Below are 15,296 nucleotides of genomic sequence, written 5' to 3'. Positions count from 1 at the left end.
ATTGACCTGTAATTTTCTTTCTCTATTTTTGCTCTTCCTGACTTAGGCATCAGCACTGTATTTGTTTCATAAAAAGAATTTAGTAGGACTCCTTCTTTGCTTATTTTGCCAAATAGTTTAGATAGTATTGGGATTAATTGTTCTCTAAATGTTTGATACAATTCACTTGTGAATTCATCTGGCCCTGGGGATTTTTTTCTTGATGGTTTGTTTAATTTTGTTTTCTGAGATAAGATTATTCAAGTATTCTATTTCCTCTTTTGTTAATCTAGGTAATTTATATTTTTGTAAATATTCATCCATTTCACTTAGATTGTCAGATTTATTGTTGTATAATTGGGCAAAATAGCTTCTAATGATTCCTTTAATTTTCTCTTCATTTGGAGGAGAATTCACTTTTTTCATTTTTGATACTGGTAATTTGATTCTCTTCTTTCCTTTTTTAAGTCAAATTAGCCAATGCTTTATTTTATTTGTTGTTGATTTTTTCATAGAACCAATTCCTAATCTTATTTATTAAGTCAACAATTTTTTTGCTTTATATTTTATTAATTTCTCCTTTGATTTTTAGGATTTCTAATTTAGTCTTTAATTAGGCATTTTTAATTCGTTCTTTTCCTACTTAGTTGCATGCTTATTTCATTGATCTGCTTTTTCTCTACTTTTGATATAAGCATTCATTGAAATACTTTCCCCTAAGTACTGCTTTGATTGTATCCCAAAAATTTTGATATGTTGTCTCCTCATTGTTATTCTCTTTAATGAAATCAGTTATTGTTCCTATATTTGGAACATGGCTTTTCTATATTTGGGTGTGAAATTGTATGCCCTAATATGTGGTCAGTTTTTGTGTATGTACCATGTGCTGCTGAAAAGAAGGCATATTTCTTTTTTAAAAAACATTTATTAATATTTATTTTTTAGAAAAGTTAACATGGTTACATAATTCATGCTCTTACTTTCCCCTTCACCCCCTGAGCTCTCCCCAGCCCCATGGCTGATGCGTATTTCCATTGGTTTTAACATGTGTCATTGATCAAGACCTATTTCCAAATTATTGATAGTTGCATTGGTGTGGTAGTTTCGAGTCTACATCCCCATTCATGTCTGCCTCAACCCATGTGTTCAAGCAGTTGTTTTTCTTCTGTTTCCACTCCTATAATTCTTCCTCTGAATGTGGGTAGTGTTCTTTTCCATAAGTCCCTCAGAATTGTCCTGGGTCATTGCATTCCTGCTAGTACAGAAGTTCATTACATTTTATTTTACCACAGTGTATTGGTCTCTGTGTACAATGTTCTTCTGGCTCTGCTCCTTTCACTCTGCATCAATTCCTGGAGGTCTTTCCAGTTCACAAAGGCATATTTCTTTTTATCTCCACTCAGTTTTTCCAGATATCTATTAAATCTAACTTTTCTAAAGTGTTATTTATTTCCTTTACTTCTTTCTTGTTTATTTTTTGGTTACATTCATCTAGTTCTGATAGGGAAAAGTTAAGATCCCCCACTAATATAGTTTTACTATTTCCTCCTTAAGTTGTTTTAGTTTCTCCTTTAAAAACCTGAAGGCTATTCCATTTGGTCATATATGTTAGATACTGATATTACTTCATGATCTATGCTACTAGCTGCCCCACCTGCTTTTTAAAATCTCATTTGAAACCCAATAGATTCTGTTCCATCCCCTCACCTTTACTCTGTGTTTATCAGATTTCTTTCTTGTAAACAGTATATTGTAAGATTTTAGTTTTTAACATACTCTGTTTTCTGCTGCCATTTTATAGGTGAGTTCATCCCATTTCTATTTACAGTTATGATTACCATCCATGTATTTCCCTCCATCTTGTTTTTCCCTTTTAATTCTGTTCTTTATCCTTTCACTCTGTCCTTCCACACAAGTGTTTCACTTTTAATCACCACCACCCCCATCCCCTCTACCTTATATTACTTCCCTCCTATACACCACCCTTCTTTTTTTAAGCCATTACCTTTCATCTTGGAATCAATACCAAGTATTGGTTCCAAGGCAGAAGAGTAGTAAGGGCTAGGCAATGGAGGTTCAGTGACTTGCCCAGGGTCACACAGCTAGGAAATGTCTATAGCCAGATTTTTACCTAGTACCTTCGACCTCTAGGCTTGACTCTCAGACCACTGAGGAACCCAGCTGCCCCCAGTATCACCCTTCTTATTCCTATCCTACTTCTCTATAGGGTCTTTTAATCACCTCCCTCAACTTCCCACTCCCTTATATTACTTTCCTGTCCACCATAACCTTTCTTATTCCTCTTCATCTTCTCTATAGGGTAAGATGGGGTTCTATACTCCAATGATTCTGACTATTATTCCCTCTCCAAGCTAATTCCAATTAGAGTAAGATTTAAGTATTGCCCATCAACACTCTCATCCTCCCCTCCAGTGTAATAGGTTTTTTTCCTGCACCTCTTTATGTGATATTTTACCCCATTTTGCTTCTCTATTCCCATTTCTCTCAGTACAATCTTCTTTTTCACCCCCTGATTTTTTTTTCATATCATCCTCAACAGCTTACTACCCACTCTGTATATATATATTTCTAACTACTAAGATTAAAGAACTTTAAGAGTTACAAATACCATCTTTCCATGTAGGAATACAAATAATTAAACCTTATTGAAAACCTTAAATTTTTTCTCTTTTGCTTATTTAAATTTTTGGCTTCTCTTGAGTTTTGTATTTGGACATCAAATTTTCTGTTTTGGCCTAGTCTTTTCTTCAGGAATGCTTGGAAATCTAATCTTCTATTTCATTGGTGATTCTTAGTTATAAACCCACTTCCCTTGCCTTCCAAAATATCATAGTCTAAGCCTTCAATGTAGAGGCTCCTATATCCTGTGTAAGCCTGAATGGGGTTCCATGATATTTGAACTTGGCTATAACATTCCACCCTTACCACTCCTGGGCCAAGGATGGTCCCTAGCCCGAATGAAAAAGGAGGAGGGTTGGGCGTGGGGCTAGCAACCCCACCCTGTAAAAACTACATCTACTAAAGAAACTGCAACCTAAAGTAGGGGCAGCTGGGCTAGCTCAGTGGATTGAGAGCCAAAGGTCCTAGGTTCAAGTCCGGGCTCAGACACTTCCCAGCCAGGTGACCCTGGGCGACTGTGTGACCCATTGCCTACTGGTTGTGGCCCTATGCTCCTAGAATGGAGTCCCAGGGTAAAAAAAATAATAATAATAACATTCCTGGGAGTTGTCATTTAGAGATTTATTGTGGGAGGTGATCTAAGAATTCTTTCCATTTCTACTTTGTTGAATTTTCTCTGATAATTTCTTGTATTTTTTTACTTCTTTTTCTAGTAGATTAATTCTATTTTTTAGGTAACTTTTTTCTTCATTGGACTTTTGCTTTTTAAACTTTTACTTTTCCCCCCATGACTTTCATTTCTTTTTCCCATTTTCTTCCACCTATCTTATTTGATTTTTTATTCCCTTGTGAGTTCTTCTAGAGCCTGAGGCCAATTCCTGTTTTTTTAAACATTTATTAATATTTATATTTTAGAAAAGTTAACATGGTTACATGGTTATGCTCTTACTTTCCCCTTCACCCCCCGACATCCCCCCTCCCCTGGCCAATATGCATTTCCACTGGTTTTAACACGTCATTAATCAAGACCTATTTCCAAATTGTTGATAGTTGCATTGGTGTGGTACTTTCGATCCCCAATCATGTTCTCATCAACCCATGTATTCAAGGAGTTGATTTTCTTCTGTGTTTCCTCTCCTGCAGTTCTTCCTCTGAATGTGGGTAGCATTCTTTACCATACGTCCCTCAAATTAGTCCTGGGTAATGCATTGCTGCTAGTACAGAAGTCCATTACATTCTATTTTACCACAGTATATCAGTCTCTGTGTACAGTGTTCTTCTGGCTCTGCTCCTTTTGCTCTGCATCAGTTCCTGGAGGTCTTTCCAATTCACATGGAATTCCTCCAGTTTATTATTCCTTTTAGCACAATAGTATTCCTTCACCAGCATATACCACAATTTGTTCAGCCATTCCCCAATTGAAGGGCATGCCCTCGTTTTCCAGTTTTTTTGCCACCACAAAAAGCATGGCTATAAATATTTTCGTGCAAGTCTGTTTATCTATGATCTCTTTGGGGTACAAACCCAACAATGGTATGGCTGGATCAAAGGGCAGGCATTCTTTTATAGCCCTTTGAGCATAGTTCCAAATTGCCAGCTAGAATGGTTGGATCAGTCCACCAGCAATGCATTAATGTCCCAATTTTGCCACATCCCCTCCAGTATTCATTACTCTCCCCTTCTTTCATTTTAGCCAATCTGCTAGGTGTGAGGTGATACCTCAGAGTTGTTTTGATTTGCATTTCTCTAATTATTAGAGATTTAGAACACTTTCTCATGTGCTTATTGATACTTTTGATTTCTTTATCTGAAAATTGCCTATTCATGTCTCTTGCCCATTTATCAATTGGGGAATGGCTTGATTTTTTATACAATTGATTGAACTCCTTGTATATTTGAGTAATTAGACCCCTGTCAGAGTTTTTTGTTATAAAGATTTTTTCCCAATTTGTTGTTTCCCTTCTGATTTTGAATACATTGTTTTTGTTTGTACAAAAGCTTTTTAGCTTAATATAATCAAAACCATTAAATTTACATTTTATAATTTTCTCTAACTCTTGCTTGGTTTTAAAATCTTTTCTTTCCCAGAGATCTGACAAGTATACTATTCTGTGTTCACTTAACTTATTTATAGTTCCCCTCTTTATATTCAGGTCATTCACCCATTCTGAATTTATCTTGGTGTAGGGTGTGAGATGTTGATCTAAACCTAATCTCTCCCATATTGTTTTCTAAATTTCCCAGCAGTTTTTGTCAAATAGTGGGTTCATGTCCCAAAAGTTGGCCTCTTTGGGTTTATCATACACAGTCTTGCTGATCTCATTAACCCCAAGTCTATTCCACTGATCCTCCCTTCTATCTCTTAGCCAGTACCATATTGTTTTGATGACTGTTTAATATCTGGTACTGCTAGGCCCCCTTCCTTCACATTTTTTTTTCATTATTTCCCTTGATATTCTTGATCTTTTGTTATTCCAAATGAAATTTGTTATAGTTTTTCCTAATTCAGTAAAGAAGTTTTTTGGTAATTTGATAGGTATGGCGCTAAATAGGTAAATTAATTTGGGTAGGATGTTCATTTTTATTATGTTAGCTCGTCCTACCCATGAACAGTTAATGGCTTTCCAATTGTTGAGATCTAGTTTTAATTATTTGGAAAGTGTTTTGTAGTTGTTTTTGTATAATTGCTGTGTTTGTTTTGGTAGATAGATTCCTAAGTATTTTATGTTATCTAGGGTGATTTTAAATGGTGTTTCTCTTTCTACCTCTTGCTGCTGTGATGTGTTGGAAATATATAGAAATGCTGATGATTTATATGCATTTATTTTGTATCCTGCAACCTTGCTAAAGTTGTTGATTATTTCTACAAGCTTCCAAGTTGATTCTCTAGGATTTTTTAAGTAGACCATCATATCATCTGCAAAGAGTGATAGCAATTCCTGTTTTTTTTTTTTTTTAAGTTTCACATATGGTTGCTTTGATCTCACTATCCCCTATTGAATCCTTGCTTGCTCTTTCTTGTCTCCATAGAAATTTTCTGTGGTTAGTTATTTCTTTTGTTGTTTGCTCATTTGCCTAGCCTTTTTGCATCTATGAATTGGGAGTTCTTAAAACTGCTGATACTGTCTCCTCTACTGATGGCTTGCAGGACTTAGCACTGTGAACTATTTTGCCCTGGGGCTAGGGCCCTGTTGTTGAAGATGTGGCATGTGTGGTCTGGTGTGCCAGAGGGGACTTCTTTATTCTCCCTCTCCATTGTACCTGAGGACATTTTTTTCATGCCTCTGCCCGGCAGACCAATGGGAGCATCTCCTCCCTTTACTCTCTGGGGTAATGTGGGAGTCTCACAGACAGCTTGAAGGTGTGATTTGGGCACACCGTATCTAAAAGATTCACCAATGCTGGACTAGAGGATTCACTGCAGGTTTGAAAAGGCCAAGTGCTATGGACTTCAGTGTTTCGTTGTGGACTGGTGCTTGGAACTTCAAGAAGTGGATGTGGGTTGCTCTGCTATTGGCTTAGACAAGCTCCTGGGATCTCAAAGTTTTCCTATACACAGGCCTGGAATCTAGCACAGTAGGTGAGGAATGGTTGGCCCATACTCCTCTAAGTGTATGTGTATTTTACTTCCAGTTTACTGAGTGTATTTTACTTCGAGTTCCTCCTTATGATGTGAAAATTGACTCTCTCTCTCTCTCTGCCTACCTTTCAAGTTTTTTTCTGCAAGAGAACACCCTTATTCCTGCTCTTTGTTGGTTCTGTGACTCCTTTAATTTTGAGGTGCCATTTTAAGGTTGGTTTGAGAGGATTCTCAGAGTGACTCCAGCTTTTCACTGCTACTAAGCCACCATGTTGGCTCCACCCCTCCATGGGAAACATTATGAAAAATGAAATTAGTGGTTTTAATTACATTACATTTTAAAAAGGTATTACATAAACAAAACCAATGCAACCAAGATTAGAAGAGAAACATATTGGGGGGAAAAACTTATAGTAAATATCACCATCAAAGGTCTTATTTCTGGAATACCTAGAAAATTTATTCAAATTTATAAGTATGTAAAGCATTCCCCAATTGATAAATGTTTAAATAATGTGAACAGGCAGTTCTCAGAAGAAGAAATTAAAACTATTTATATTTATAAGAAAAATGCTTCACATCACTATTGATCAGAGAAATTCAAATTAAAACAACTCTGAGACACCACCTCATATCCATCAGATTGGCTAATATGACCAAAAAGAAAAATTATAAATGTTGGAGAGAATGTTGGACAATTGGGACACTGATATACTATTGGCGGAGCTGTGAACTGATATAACTTTTGTGGAGAACAATGTGGAACCATGCTCAAATGGCCATGAGATGGCCTTTGGCTCAGCAATACCAGTATTAGGTCTGTATCCCAAAGAGATCAAAGAAAGAGGAAAGGGGACCTAATTGTACAAAAACATTTTTAGCAGCTCTTCTTGTAATGGTAAAGACTTGGAAACTGAGGGGGTGCTCATTAATCGGGGAATGACTAAAGAAGTTATAGTATATGGTTGTAATGGAATACTATTGTGCCATAAAAAATGATGAGCAGGATGAGCTCATAAAAACCTAGAAAGACATATGAATTGATGCAAAATGAAGTTAGTAGAACCAGGAGAACAGTGTATACAGTAACGGAAATACTGTATGATGACCAGCTGTGAAGGATTAAACTATTAACAGCAAAACTATTAACAGCAAAAAAAAAGGTTCCAAGATAACCCCAAGGGACTCAGGATAAAAAAAATCTATCCATAGCTAAAGAAGGAACTGTTGAAGTCTAATTGCAGATCAAAGCATGCCATCTTTCACTTTATTTCCTTTGTCAGATTTTTATTGTATTTGTGATATGTCTTCTGTCACAGCATGAGGAATATGGAAATATGTATTGCATGAAAACATTGGTATAACCTATATCAAGTTATTTATCCCCTTCAGAGAGTGGGGGATGGGGAGGCAGGGAGGGAGAATATTTGAATTACTAAGAAAACAGTTGTCAATAATTGTTTCTACATGGAGTAGGAAAAAGTTATTTTTTAAGTGTCTGAGGCCAGATTTGAACTCAGCTCCTCCTGACTATAGACCCAGTGATCTATCCACTGCATCATTGTTAAAGGGATTTTCTTAATCTCTCCCTCTATCTCTTTAGGAGGCAAAAAGAGCAGAGCTGACAGGAGTCTGTGAGAGAGAGCAGAAGATTCTGTTATCTAGGAGATAAGGAAGATATATAAGGAAGGAATTTGTAGACTATATATATATGTACACACACACACACACACACACACACACACATATATATATATATATATATAATATAACCACTCTAGAAAAAGAGATGGCATAAATTGAGATGGATAGATAGTGTCATGGAAACAGTGAACATGAACTTGGAACTTGGGCAGACTTGAAGAGATAGTGGATAATATAAGGATCTGGCATGCCATGGATCACAAAGAGTTAGACATACCTGAACAATAATGGTAGCTATTACATACCAGCTACTGTAGTAGGTGATCAGCACACAAAGACAAAGGATGAAACAATGACTTGTCTTAAGGAGATACAATATCATTTAAGGAACAGTAAGGAGCCAGTTTGATAGTAGAAAATGGGAAGGGGAAATAAAATGTAATGGCACTGGAAATATAGACCATAATTAACTTTAAAAGGCAGATCAGAGGAATATTGTTTTTATTCTGGGAACAAAATGGAATCACTAGAGTTTATATAGTAAAGTTTATATTCAAGGAAAATAATTTTGAAAACTATGTGGAAGATAGATTAGAATGGGGAGACATAAATTAGGATACCATCAGACCAGAGGAGATCAAAAACTACACTAATGTGGTAGGTGTATGTGAAAGGAGTTGTATATGAGAGATGTAAGGTAAAAAAGGCAAAGTTTGGTAACTGTTTGGATAGTGAAATAAGAGATATGGAAAACACAAAAATAATTCTGAGTTTACTGGCAAACCTGGAGGCCCAGTTAAGCAATAAGAAACAAACAGAACCTAGCTAGGCAGCAGGAAACAAACAGACAAGATCTCATGATTCCCCCACTCAAATGGGACTTGGTAGCCTCCACTACTGATTTCAGGCTCCCCCTTGCTGCTTCTTCACCACCCCACAAAGTACTCCCCAACAGGCTCCCACTTGCTGCCTCTTTCCTCCATTCCCCCACCCTGATAGGATTCCCCTTTCTCCTTCCCTACATTAAAGCTTTGCTCTATTACCTTACTCTGGTCTCGTTTGTCTCTCAGGTCAAACTGCCATCAATCAGACTGACATTTACAAACTTAGTTAACTGAAAGAATGATGAGGCCCTCAACAGAAATAGAAAAGTTTGGTAGAGTGGTGGGTTTTGAGTTAAAGCTTGAAACGTGTTGAGTTTGAAATATCTATGAAGCACCCAATTGCTGCTGATGTGGGACTGAAGCTTAGGAAGGAGACTAAAGCTGGTCTTAGTTGAATGTGTGTCTTCTGCTAAGAGATGACAATTAAACCAAGGTCACCAAGTTTCACCAAGAGAGACAATGTGTACGAAGAGAAAAATGCACAGCATAGAGCCTTGGAATACATTGGCTTAGTCCATGGGTTCTCATCCAGGACTGTGCCACTGAGAAACTAAATGACCTTGGGTAACTCATTTAGCTTCTTCATTTGAGTTTTCTGTAAAATCAAAATGTTGACCTAAGAACTGAATAAGCAGACTTATATTATACTAATTTCTCCTATAACTGCTGGTAGATAGGACATCCCTTCTAGCTTTAATATTCTGTGTCCTATACAAGAGCATACAATAGTTTAGCCAAAATTGAAACACATACATATACTCCTGATTTCATTTCAGTATTATTTTTACTATATGACCCTTGTTTCTTGGTTTATTACTCTTCCTGTATCTCTCAGTTTTCAGTGCATACAACAAATAATAATAACTCAGATGCTCAAACTAAATAACTTGCTCTTCCTCACAAAACTAATAAGTATCTGGGCATGGACCTGAACTAGTCTCCTGATTATAAATCCATCATCCTTTTAATTTTATTATAAAAAATACAAAATTAATTGTTTATTGTGGTTGTCATTTACACTGAATTTCAACTGAATGAGACATTTAAGTGGAACTGAAACCACAGGGAAAGCTGACTAAAGAGCACCTTGAGGTTTCCTAAGAGAATAGATATTCTTTGGCTCCATTGGGGGAAGTTCAGGACTGATTTTGGATACTCAAATTAATTGAAGTTTAGGGATAAATTGCTCCCAAAAGCCACCATAAAAACTCCTGGGATTTGAGCTATACAGTAGAATGTCTCATGCAGTTACATCAAACCCTACTTGTGGATAATGGAACAGTTTATGACAAAATAAAATATAGAGAGGATAACAGTAAGTAGCATGAATAATTTTGATTAAATTAAATTTTAAAGTTTGGGGGTTTTCTATTTAATTATTTATTTGTTTAGAATATTTTTCCATGGTTACATGATGAATTTTTCCCACCCCTATTCCCTCTCCCCTCCCAGAGGTAACAAGCAATTCCACTGGGTTATACATGTATCATTGTTCAAAACTTATTTCCATATTATTCATATTTGTAATCTTTTAATGCCGAAACCCCAATCATATCCCCATCAAACTAATGATCGATCATATGTTTTTCTTCCGTGTTTCTGTTCCCACAGTTCTTTCTCTGGATGTGGATAGTGTTCTTTCTCATAAATTCCTCTGGATTATCCTGGATCATTGCATTGCTACTAGTAGAAAAGTGTATTACATTTGATTGTGCCACAATGCATCAGTCCCTGTGTACATTGTTCTCCTGGTTCTGCTCCTTTTGCTCTGCATCAATTCTTGGAGATCTTTCCAGTTCTTATAGAAATCCTCCATTTCATCATTCCTTTCAGCACAATAGTATTCCATCACCATCAGATACCACAATTTGTTCAGCCATTCCCCAATCGATGGACACCCCCTCAATTTCCAATTTTTTGCCACCAAAAAAAGCATGGCTATAAATTTTTTGTACAAGTATTTTTCCTTATTATCGCTTTGGAGTATAAACCCAGCAGTGGTATGGCTGGATCAACGAGCAGACATTCTTTTAAAACCCTTTGGGCATAATTCCAAATTGCCTTCCAGAATTGTTGGATTAATTCACAATTCCACCAATAGTAGAGTCCCAATTTTGTCACATCCCCTCCAACATTTATTACTTTCCTTTGCTGCCATATTGGCCAATCTGTTAAGTGTAAGGTGGTACCTCAGAGTTGTTTTTATTTGCATTTCTCTAATCAGGAGGGATTTAGAACACTTTTTCATGTGATTATTGATAGTTTTGATTTCATCTGAGAACTACCTATTTATATCCCTTGACCATTTGTTGACTGGGGAATGGAATTTTAAAGTTTTTGTGCAAACAAAATAGTCAAAATTAAAAGGAAAATAGGAAAGAGGGGAAATTTTTTTAAACAAAATTTCCTGATAAAAGCCTCATTTCTCAAATATATGAGAAACTGAACCAAATTTATAAGAATAAGAGAAATTCCCCAATTATTAAATGACCAAAAGATATGAAGCAGAGTTCAGAATATAAATAGGTAATTTTCGGTGGAAATGCAAGCTATCAATAGACATATAAGAATGCTCAAAATCACTAATAACCAGAATAATATAAATTAAAACATCTTTGAGATACCATCTCATGACTATCAAATTGGCTAGAATTACAGAAAAAGAAAATTACAAATACTAAAGGGAATGTGGAAAAATAAGTACACTATTGGTAAAGTTGTGAATCCAACAATTCTGCAGAGCAATTTAGAATTATGCCTAGAAGGGTGTGCATATCCTTTGACCCAGAAATATGGCTGGTAGGGCTATACCAACAAGGAGATCAAAGAAAAAAAAGGAAAAATTTGTACAAAAATATGTATGCTGGCTCTTTTTGTGGTGAGAAAAATGGAAACTGATGACCCAAATGTCGAGAAATGCCTAAATAAGTTATGGCATATGAATATAATGGAATGTACTGTAAAATATGATTTAGAGGATAGTTACAGAAAAACCTGTGTCAACTACAGAAAGACTCATATGAACTAATGGGAAGTGAAATTATTGTTCATCCTATGTTTTAGAAGAGGACCAAGTACAAAGGAGGGAGAGCCAAAATGGAGTAGTAAAAGCAAGGAAGCTCAAGAAACTGCCATGAGAATTATCTCCAACCACTCATAAAATAATGCCACAAAACAAGTATAGTAATGAAAGAACCAACAAGGAAACATAGTAAAGCAACTTCCATACAGAGAACAACTTGAAAGGTAGGCATAGAGTGTCTGAGTCACTGGGGTGAGAGGGGAGAACAGCCAGCAGGAGGCTACAGCAAGGAGTAAGGTGAAAGCCAGCAGCAACCCCACCCCCCACATCTCCTATTCCAGGTTCTGAATCTGGACCCAAGCCAACATTCAGATCCTGAGATCCCACCTAAGTCAACAGCAGTGCAATACAACATACATCCCATAAAATTCACACAAATCTTCAGTGAGAGCCAGAATTCCAACGTGGGGTAGTCTGTGCTTACACACCTGATCTGTGTGGGCCCAGAGAACAGGATTCCTAATCCAGGCTTGAGGTAAGGACCTCAATCCCAGTTTGAGGCAGTCTATGTGGCACTCCAGGTCAGTGTAGAGCCAGAGTTATTCCCCTGAATCCCCCTCAAGGGGTCAGTGCCCAGGGTATTGACCTATGGGAGCCTGGGATTGGCTGACCCTTGCCAAAGCTCAAAGTAGAGCCCTGGGGAATCTAAGGTGTACCTGACTTGATCAAACCCAGTATGAGACCAAAAGTCCCTACCCAAGCCTGAGGCTAGAATTTGAGCCAATAGCAGTCTCAGGGGTATTCGAACCATCAGTGGGAGGTGACTCTCAGAGCTCCCCAGCCCACAAGTCATCGTACCACCTTTGAAGAAATGAAACTTTCAGAAACTCAGAAATAAAGCTAAGAGAAGCATCGAGGAAGAACTAAAGCTTAAGAGAGTGCCCTGTCCTCCTGAGAACAGTGCCTACCTTTAAAATAAAAATGAAAGTTGTAATAAGGGACTAAAGGTTGGAGGGTAATAAGGGACTAAAACAGGTAAGTTGATGAGGTAGTTGTAATAGGGGATAAGGCAAGTGGATGGGGTTTGTGAGTCCCTAAGTCAGTAGGTGGGAAAGGAGGGTACAATGATGGAGGTAGAAAATTGAGGTGGTAGGAGGAGTAAGGGAACAACTGAGTTTAGGGAAATATAAGATGTTGAAGCATAAAGAGCCGCAAAGGGAGAGGATGAGGTAATTGGGCAGGTAGCTGCAGCAGGGAGACACAAACTGGGTACACAGGTTTGAGACAGAGACACTGAAGGGAAACAGACTGAGCCTTTCAGGTAGGAAGGGCACTTCTACAGACAAAGGTTAGGGCCAGCCAGAAATGGCTTGAAACTGACTAGAGGGCTTTCTAGTCAGTTTCTCAGGTTCACAAAGGAAGAGACCAGAGGAAGTATAGAGATCACCACTTCCTCCAAAATGGATGCCTCCAACTAACTCCCCTCAGGACCCAGAGAGAAACTATTCCTTTCTCTCTCCTTCTCCCTCTTTTATCATTCAACCAATGATTTAGCCAAAAGTTTGATTAAATGACAACAGGGTTTATTAAGTTGGCAGGGTTGTTTATAAAGGACAGAGGGATACAAGGTATCTCTAACAGCTGCCTAGGGAAAAGCTTCAGGTGGGGGAGGGACGCAGGAATGTGAGACTGAGAAAGGGCCTGCCTAACTCAAGGAGAGGTTTTGTTGCCTATAGGGTTAAGAAAGTTGCATATAATGATTCAAGAGATAATTTGTATCAAGGGTAAGCCCTACTTGACTACAGGGAAACTAAATCTACAAAGTTTGAAAGCTACCACCCAGATCCACCCTCCTTTCAAAAACCCACAGGAAATTCAGGAAGGGAAATGATGATTGGGATAGGGAAGGTCAAGGAGATCCAGAGGAACTAGCTAAGCTACAAATCTTAAGAGAAAAGCTGCAGAATCAAGGCTAGGTATTCAGCCCAAAGATCGAGCTCAGTTGACCCTCCTGCTCTGACCAAGTCTCCAGGATCAACTGCCTTTAATCAGGATTCTAAACCCTTTTGAACTGTCAGAAATTCTGCAGTAATGCTATTGCCGGGTTGATTTGCACCTTTTGTACCACAAAGTCAAGAAAAATACTGGGAAAATAAGCAAACATCAAAAAAAACACCTAATAACTGAAATTTTTATGGTGACAAAGAGCAAGACACAGACCCAGAAAGGGACAGAGAAAACACAGCACATATGCAAAGCTTCAAAGTATGAATTGGATTCAGATTCTGGGAGAACTCAAAAATACTTCAGAATCAGTTAAGAGAGGCAGGGGAATGGAGAAGAAAAATAAAATACAATAAGAAATGGACCAAATGTAAAAGAAGTCTCAAAAGTTCATGGAAGAAAATTATTCCTTAAAAACTAGAGGCAGGCAACTAGAAGCTAATGACTTCATGAGACATCAAGAAACAATAAAAACAAAATCAAAAGAATTAAACAGTGGAAGAAAACATGAAATATTTCATTGAAAAAACAACTGACTTGGAAAATAGAACCAGAAGAGACAATTTAAGACAAATTAAGGACTATCTGAAAGAAATGATTAAAAAAAACTAGATATCATAATACCAGAAATTATCAAAGAAAATTGCCCTGATATTCTTGAACAAGAGAGTAAAATAGAAATTCAAAGAATCTGCAGATGACCTCCAGAAAGAAATCCCCAAATGACAACTTCTGGGAATATAATAGCTGAATTCAAAAGCCTCCAAGCCAAGGAGAAAATATTGTAAGCATTCAAAAAGAAACAGTTCAAATACCATGGAACTACAGTCAAGATTACACCAGATTTAGCAGCTTCCACATTAAAGGATCAGAAGGGGTGGAATATGATATTCTGGAAGGTGAAAGATCTAGGCTTACAACCCAGATCACCTATCCAGAAAAATTGGGTATATTCTTTTTGGGGGGATGGGGGTGGGGGAAATGATCATTCAGTAAAATGGAAAATGTCCTAGCATTCCTGAGGAAAAGACCAGAACTAAACAGAAAATCTGAACTCCAAACACAATATCCAAGAGAAACCTAAAAAAGTAAATAATAAAGAGAAAATTTAAGAGTCTCTATGAGGTCAAACTGTATGTATTCCTGAAAATATGATGTCTGTAATGCTTAAAAATTGTTCTTAGTAATAGATCCGATAGACAGAATATACTTATACAGAAGGTGGGGAAATAAGCTGATTTAGATGATATGATATGCAAAAAAAATTCAAAGGGTGAAAAAAGAGGATATCAGTGAGAGAAAGGAGAAGGGAGAAATGGAATGGGGTAAATTATCTCACCTAAAGAGGCATGAAAAACTATTATAATGGAGAGGAGGATAAGAGTGGTGGCAGGCAATGGTTAAACTTTATTTTCATTGTAACTGGCTCAGAGAGAGAATAATGAAAAGAAAAGAGTAGGATCAAAACAGGAAAATAAAATGGAGGGGAATATACAATTGGTAATCATAACTGGGAATAGGAATGGCAATGGGAATGGGAATG

The sequence above is a fragment of the Gracilinanus agilis genome, chromosome 4 (genome assembly GCF_016433145.1).
Source record: "Gracilinanus agilis isolate LMUSP501 chromosome 4, AgileGrace, whole genome shotgun sequence".
Lineage (NCBI taxonomy): Eukaryota > Metazoa > Chordata > Mammalia > Didelphimorphia > Didelphidae > Gracilinanus > Gracilinanus agilis.
The sequence above is the reverse complement of the archived record's forward strand: the minus strand, read 5'-3'. Positions refer to the sequence as shown.